This window comes from Oryctolagus cuniculus, chromosome 4 (genome assembly GCF_051225735.1).
Source record: "Oryctolagus cuniculus isolate XC-2025 breed Fujian yellow rabbit chromosome 4, ASM5122573v1, whole genome shotgun sequence".
NCBI classification, from domain to species: Eukaryota; Metazoa; Chordata; class Mammalia; order Lagomorpha; family Leporidae; genus Oryctolagus; species Oryctolagus cuniculus.
The window spans coordinates 138,518,456-138,523,330 of record NC_142870.1 but is presented as its reverse complement, the minus strand read 5'-3'; the positions used below and the strand labels follow the sequence as shown (position 1 = coordinate 138,523,330).

General features: G+C 43.6%; 1 protein-coding gene across 1 annotated transcript in view; it reads right to left on the bottom strand.

The window, feature by feature from the left end:
- Positions 1–4,875, bottom strand: part of SLC9A9 (solute carrier family 9 member A9) — a 626,265-nt gene that overhangs the window by 69,447 nt on the left and 551,943 nt on the right. The gene's annotated exons all lie outside the window — the stretch shown is intronic.

Below are 4,875 nucleotides of genomic sequence, written 5' to 3'. Positions count from 1 at the left end.
GTCCAGGTATCTGATAATGAAAACATTTATTCATTTGTTTAACGGAAGCAGTTTTATCTCCTTCCATAGGAATTTGGAGAGGCGAAAGGATGACTTGGGGAAGGTAGGAAAGGGTTTGTCACTGGTCTTGATTCATACTTGTATAGTGCTACTACTTTTTTGATGGTCATCTATGTGTCTTCTGACTTGAATACAGACACACCATTTCACTTAATCCCACACAGTAATCCTTTTGAGATGTATTTATTATCCTCAGTTTACAGATGAGGTGATGAAATCTTAGAGACCTAAGTAACTTCCTTACAGATACAAGGCAATTGATGTCAATGACGATCGCCAAAACTTCTCCTGTAGTCTTCTGGGGGAGACTGATGGGAGTGGGTTCCTCTTTGGGTCTGGACAAGGTCATTCTCACCTTGCAGGAATGTGCTTTCACTTTGTGTTCTGAACTACTCAAATGCTCATCTAAAAACACATCAGGCCATTGCCCTGAGTAGGCGTGGCTTCTTGGTTGCGGTTCCCGTGAACCAAGAGTACAAAGAAGCCCTCTCCAAATCAGACACTTTGGCTCCCTTTAAATGTCCTTTTGCAAATGTCTGTAAGTATTATATATGCTTTCCCCACTGTTATTTAGCAACCAGATAATGCTTCATGGCTATCTAATCATCTGAATCGTGTCAGAACTAGTAAGCAGGAAACAAGCAGTAACTGTAGTATTCACAGGAAACAGTAAGTTCTTACTTTGTTGAAGCTTCTAGAATCTACATAACCAAGTCAGCTATAAATAGCCAGTACCCAAGGGGCTAGGGTTGTGTTGCAGCGTGTTAAGTTATCACCTGTAACTCCAGCATTCCACATTGGAGCACCTGTTCCAGTCCCAGATCCTCTGCTTCCAATGTAGCTCCCTGCTAATGTGCTTGGAAAGGCAGTGGAAGATAGCTCAAGCAAGTGGGAGACCCAGATGAAGTTCTTAACTCCTGGCTTTTGCCTGGCCCAGACGGGCTGTTGTAGGTGTTTGAGGAATGAACCAGAAGATAGAAGATCTCATCCCTTCTCTCTGACATTCTGCCTTTCAAATAAGTAAAATAAATCTTAAAAAAAATCCAGGACCCATGATGTGCATTGAATTTGGTAATATGGATCTCATCTGTAAACCAGCAGGTGACAAAGTGCTGAACTTGGAGGCAGGCTGTGATGGTTGGGGTTTTGAGGGTTGAGTCACTGCAGCTGAGTGAGCCTCACAGCTCACCTTAATGATAAAAGATGCCTGAAGTGGAATGAATGACAGAGTGTAGAATTCCCAATTCTGAATCTAAATGCTCTCAATCACCAGACCATATTAATTCCTAGCAATACAGCCAAGGAAGGGGTGTTTTATTTATTTGCCATGGTTTATTCTCTTGGCAAAATCTTATGCATTTCATTAGCATCTGCTTTTTTACTTATCATTGGAAGAAGAGGCTAGAACCTTGACTTTCCAGCTGTGTTCTGTGGAAATTCAAGATTTCTAGTGAAGGGGACCTCAGTGGAGGTCACAGGAAAGAAAAGAAAGTGGAGACAGTTGAATTGTAGGCTGTAGGAGTTCCCTCCTATCTTCAACCAGAACAGTTTATTTTTATTAATTTTATATTTGAAAAAAGAATCTGCTACAGTTGGTAAGAAAAACACTTACTAGAGATCTCTGGTTAAAATGTTTACATATGTCAATCAATTGAACTTCTAATTTCAATCACCTGGAAATTCAATTTTGATTCTGTGCATGTCTAGAAATGAGACATGAATGTAAAGAAAGGAGTTGTCACAAAGTCCATGAACTTGACTCTTAGGAGAGGCCTGGATCCATCTGCAGGCCTTTTCATAGAGTGTGTGTGTGTGTGTGTGTGTGTACTAACTAATGCCAACACCAAATCACAAAGGTTTGGCCAGCTACCACTAAAACAGAAGACTATAATACATGACAGAAAATTAAATCATTTTAAAAATAAAAACAAAATTCCAGAAATAAGGCAAGGATGCTCATTCTTGCTACTTCTATTTAGCATGGAACTGAAATTCCTAACAAAAGCAATTAGGTAAGAAAAATATACTGGGCTGGCACCGCAGCTCAATAGGCTAATCCTCCACCTGCGGCACCAGCACCCGGGTTCTAGTCCCGGTTGGGGCGCCTGATTCTGTCCCGGTTGCTCCTCTTCCAGTCCAGCTCTCTGCTGTGGCCAGGGAGTGCAGTGGAGGATGGCCCAAGTGCTTGGGCCCTGCACCAGCATGGGAGACCAGGAGGAAGCACCTGGCTCCTGGCTTTGGATAGGCACAGCGCGCCGGCTGTAGCGGCCATTTTGGGGGTGAACCAACAGAAGGAAGACCTTTCTCCTTTCTGTCTCTCTCTCTCTCACTGTCTAACTCTGGCTGTGAAAGAAAGAGAGAAAGAGAGAAAGAGAGAAAGAGAGAGAGAGAGAGAGAGAGAGAGAGAGAGAGAAAGAAAGAAAGAAAGAAAGAAAGAAAGAAAGAAAGAAAGAAAGAAAGAAAGAAAGAAAGAAAGAAAGAAAGAAAGAAAGAAAGAAAGAAAGAAAAATAAATACTGGAACAAAACAAGTAAAATGTGTTCACAGAAGACAGTGTCGCTCCCCCTCTTCGTGGAGGAACGACACAGGACCCTGCGCTGTTCCTTCGTCTGCTCGGCCCTCCCCGGGTTGGCTGCTGACCCTTCCACCTCCGTGGAAGGGCGGTTCCCCCTGCCACATTCCCCACTTCCGCAGGGGAGCGGCACACCGCCGGCCGGCTCTCTCAGGGGCTGCACAGGTGTTCCCCTTAGATGTTCCTGGTGCATGCCGTCTCTCTCCTCCTTTATAGTCCTCCTCCGCCAATCCCAACTCTGCTACCCACACGCCGAGCACGCTGCTCTCCTCCAATCAGGAGCGGCTCTTGCAGCTTATCAAGTTGGTAAGAGGCAGCTGGGCAGAAGCTGTACGCTCCTCTCCCAGCGCCACATTGTGGGAGAGCAGATGCATAGAATAAGTCTTAATTCCAGTAACTCAGTCCAGTCCGGGTTGCTCCCCACAGACAGGATCTTATCTATAGAAAACCCTTAAAATCCTGCAAAAAGCTTCTTAGAACTAAAAAGTGAGTTCAATAAAGTTGGAAGATACAAAATCAACAATAGAATTCAATTTCTATTTTTTATAAAATGTATTTCAGAGGGAGGGAAGGCGGAAGGGAGGGGGGAGGGAGGGGGAGAGAGAGAGGGAGGGGGAGGGAAAGAGGGCGAGAGAGAGAGAGAGAGAGAGAGAGATGCTCCCATCCACTGGGTTCATTACCCAAATGCCCACAATGGCCCCGGCCTGGGGTTGAAGCCAGAGGCCAGACACTCAGTCTAAGTATCCCACATAGTTAGCAAGGACTCAACTACGTAAGCTATCATTTCTGTCTTCCAGAGTGTACGTTAGCAGGAAACCTAAAACAGGAGCAGAGCTGGGACTAGAGATGGTGTTCTGATATGAGCTGCTGGCATCCCAAGCAGCATCTTAACCACTAGGCCAAACGCCTGTTCCAGCTGCATTTCTGCATACTAACAATAAACAATTCAAAAAGGAAATTAAGGAGGTCATCATTTTTGCATAGCAGGTTGAGCCACTTTTTGGGACAATAGCATCCCACACTGAAGTGTTGGTTCCTGCTTCCAATCTGGCTTCCTGCTACTACATGCGGGGAAGGCAGTGAAATGTGGCCCAAATACTTGGGTACTTGCTGCCCACGGGAGACCAGAATGGACTTCCTGGCTCTTGGCCTTGGCCTGGCCCAGACCTTTCTGCTGTAGCCATTTGGGGAGTGAATGAGTGGATGAAACGTTCTTCTCTCTCTCTCTGTGTCTCTCCCCTCTTCCTGTCACTCTGCCTTTCAAATAAATAAGCAAATGAATCTTTTTGAAAAAAAAAAAAAAGAACAAATAATTTTGAATAAACAATTTCAATAAATAATGTCAAATAAATAATTTCAAATAAGTAAAAAAAAAGATATATTTTTTGAAAGGCAGAATTACACAGAGAGAGAGAGAGAGACAGGGAGAGACAGATTTTCCATCCACTGGTTCACTTTCAGAGGGCCATTTAGATGGCCACATTGGCCGGAGCTGGGCCAGACAGAAGCCAGAAGCCAGGAGCCTCATCTGGGTCTTTGATGTGGATGCAGGGGCCCAAACACTTGGGCCATCTTTTGCTGCTTTCTCAAGCCATTAGCAGGGAGCTAGATCAGAAGTGGAGCAGCCAGGACACAAACAGGCCACCCATATGGGATGCAGGTGTTGCAGGAGGTGGTTTTACCCACTATGCCATGATGCTGGACTCATAAATCTTTTTTAAAAACAGGAAATTAAGAAAAACAATTCCATTTACAATAGCATCAAAGGGAATAAAAATTCTTAACCAAGGAGGTAAAATACTTGTATGGTCAAGGGATCTTCAACCAGGGCACCAGGACAACAGGAAGGGATAAGACAGTTTCTTAAATGAAGTTGAATATTTAAGTTATACCATGGAAAAAAATTCACTCAAAATAGATCAAGACCTGAACATAAGACTCCTAGAAGTAACCACAGGGGAAAGCCTTCATGATACTGAGCGTGGCAGCGATTTCTTGAATATTATATCCAAAGCACAGGCAATAAAAGCAAAAAAGACAAATGGCAGTATTTTAAACAAAAAATGCTGTGCCATCAAAGGAAATAATGAAAAGCCAACCTAGGGAATGAGAAAATATTTTCAAATCTCTTCAAGAGGTTAATATTTGGCATATATAAAGAATTCCTAGAACTGAAAAACAAAAAATAGTTTATTAAAAATAGGCAAAGGGCTGGTGCCGTGGCTCAATAGACTAATCCTCCGC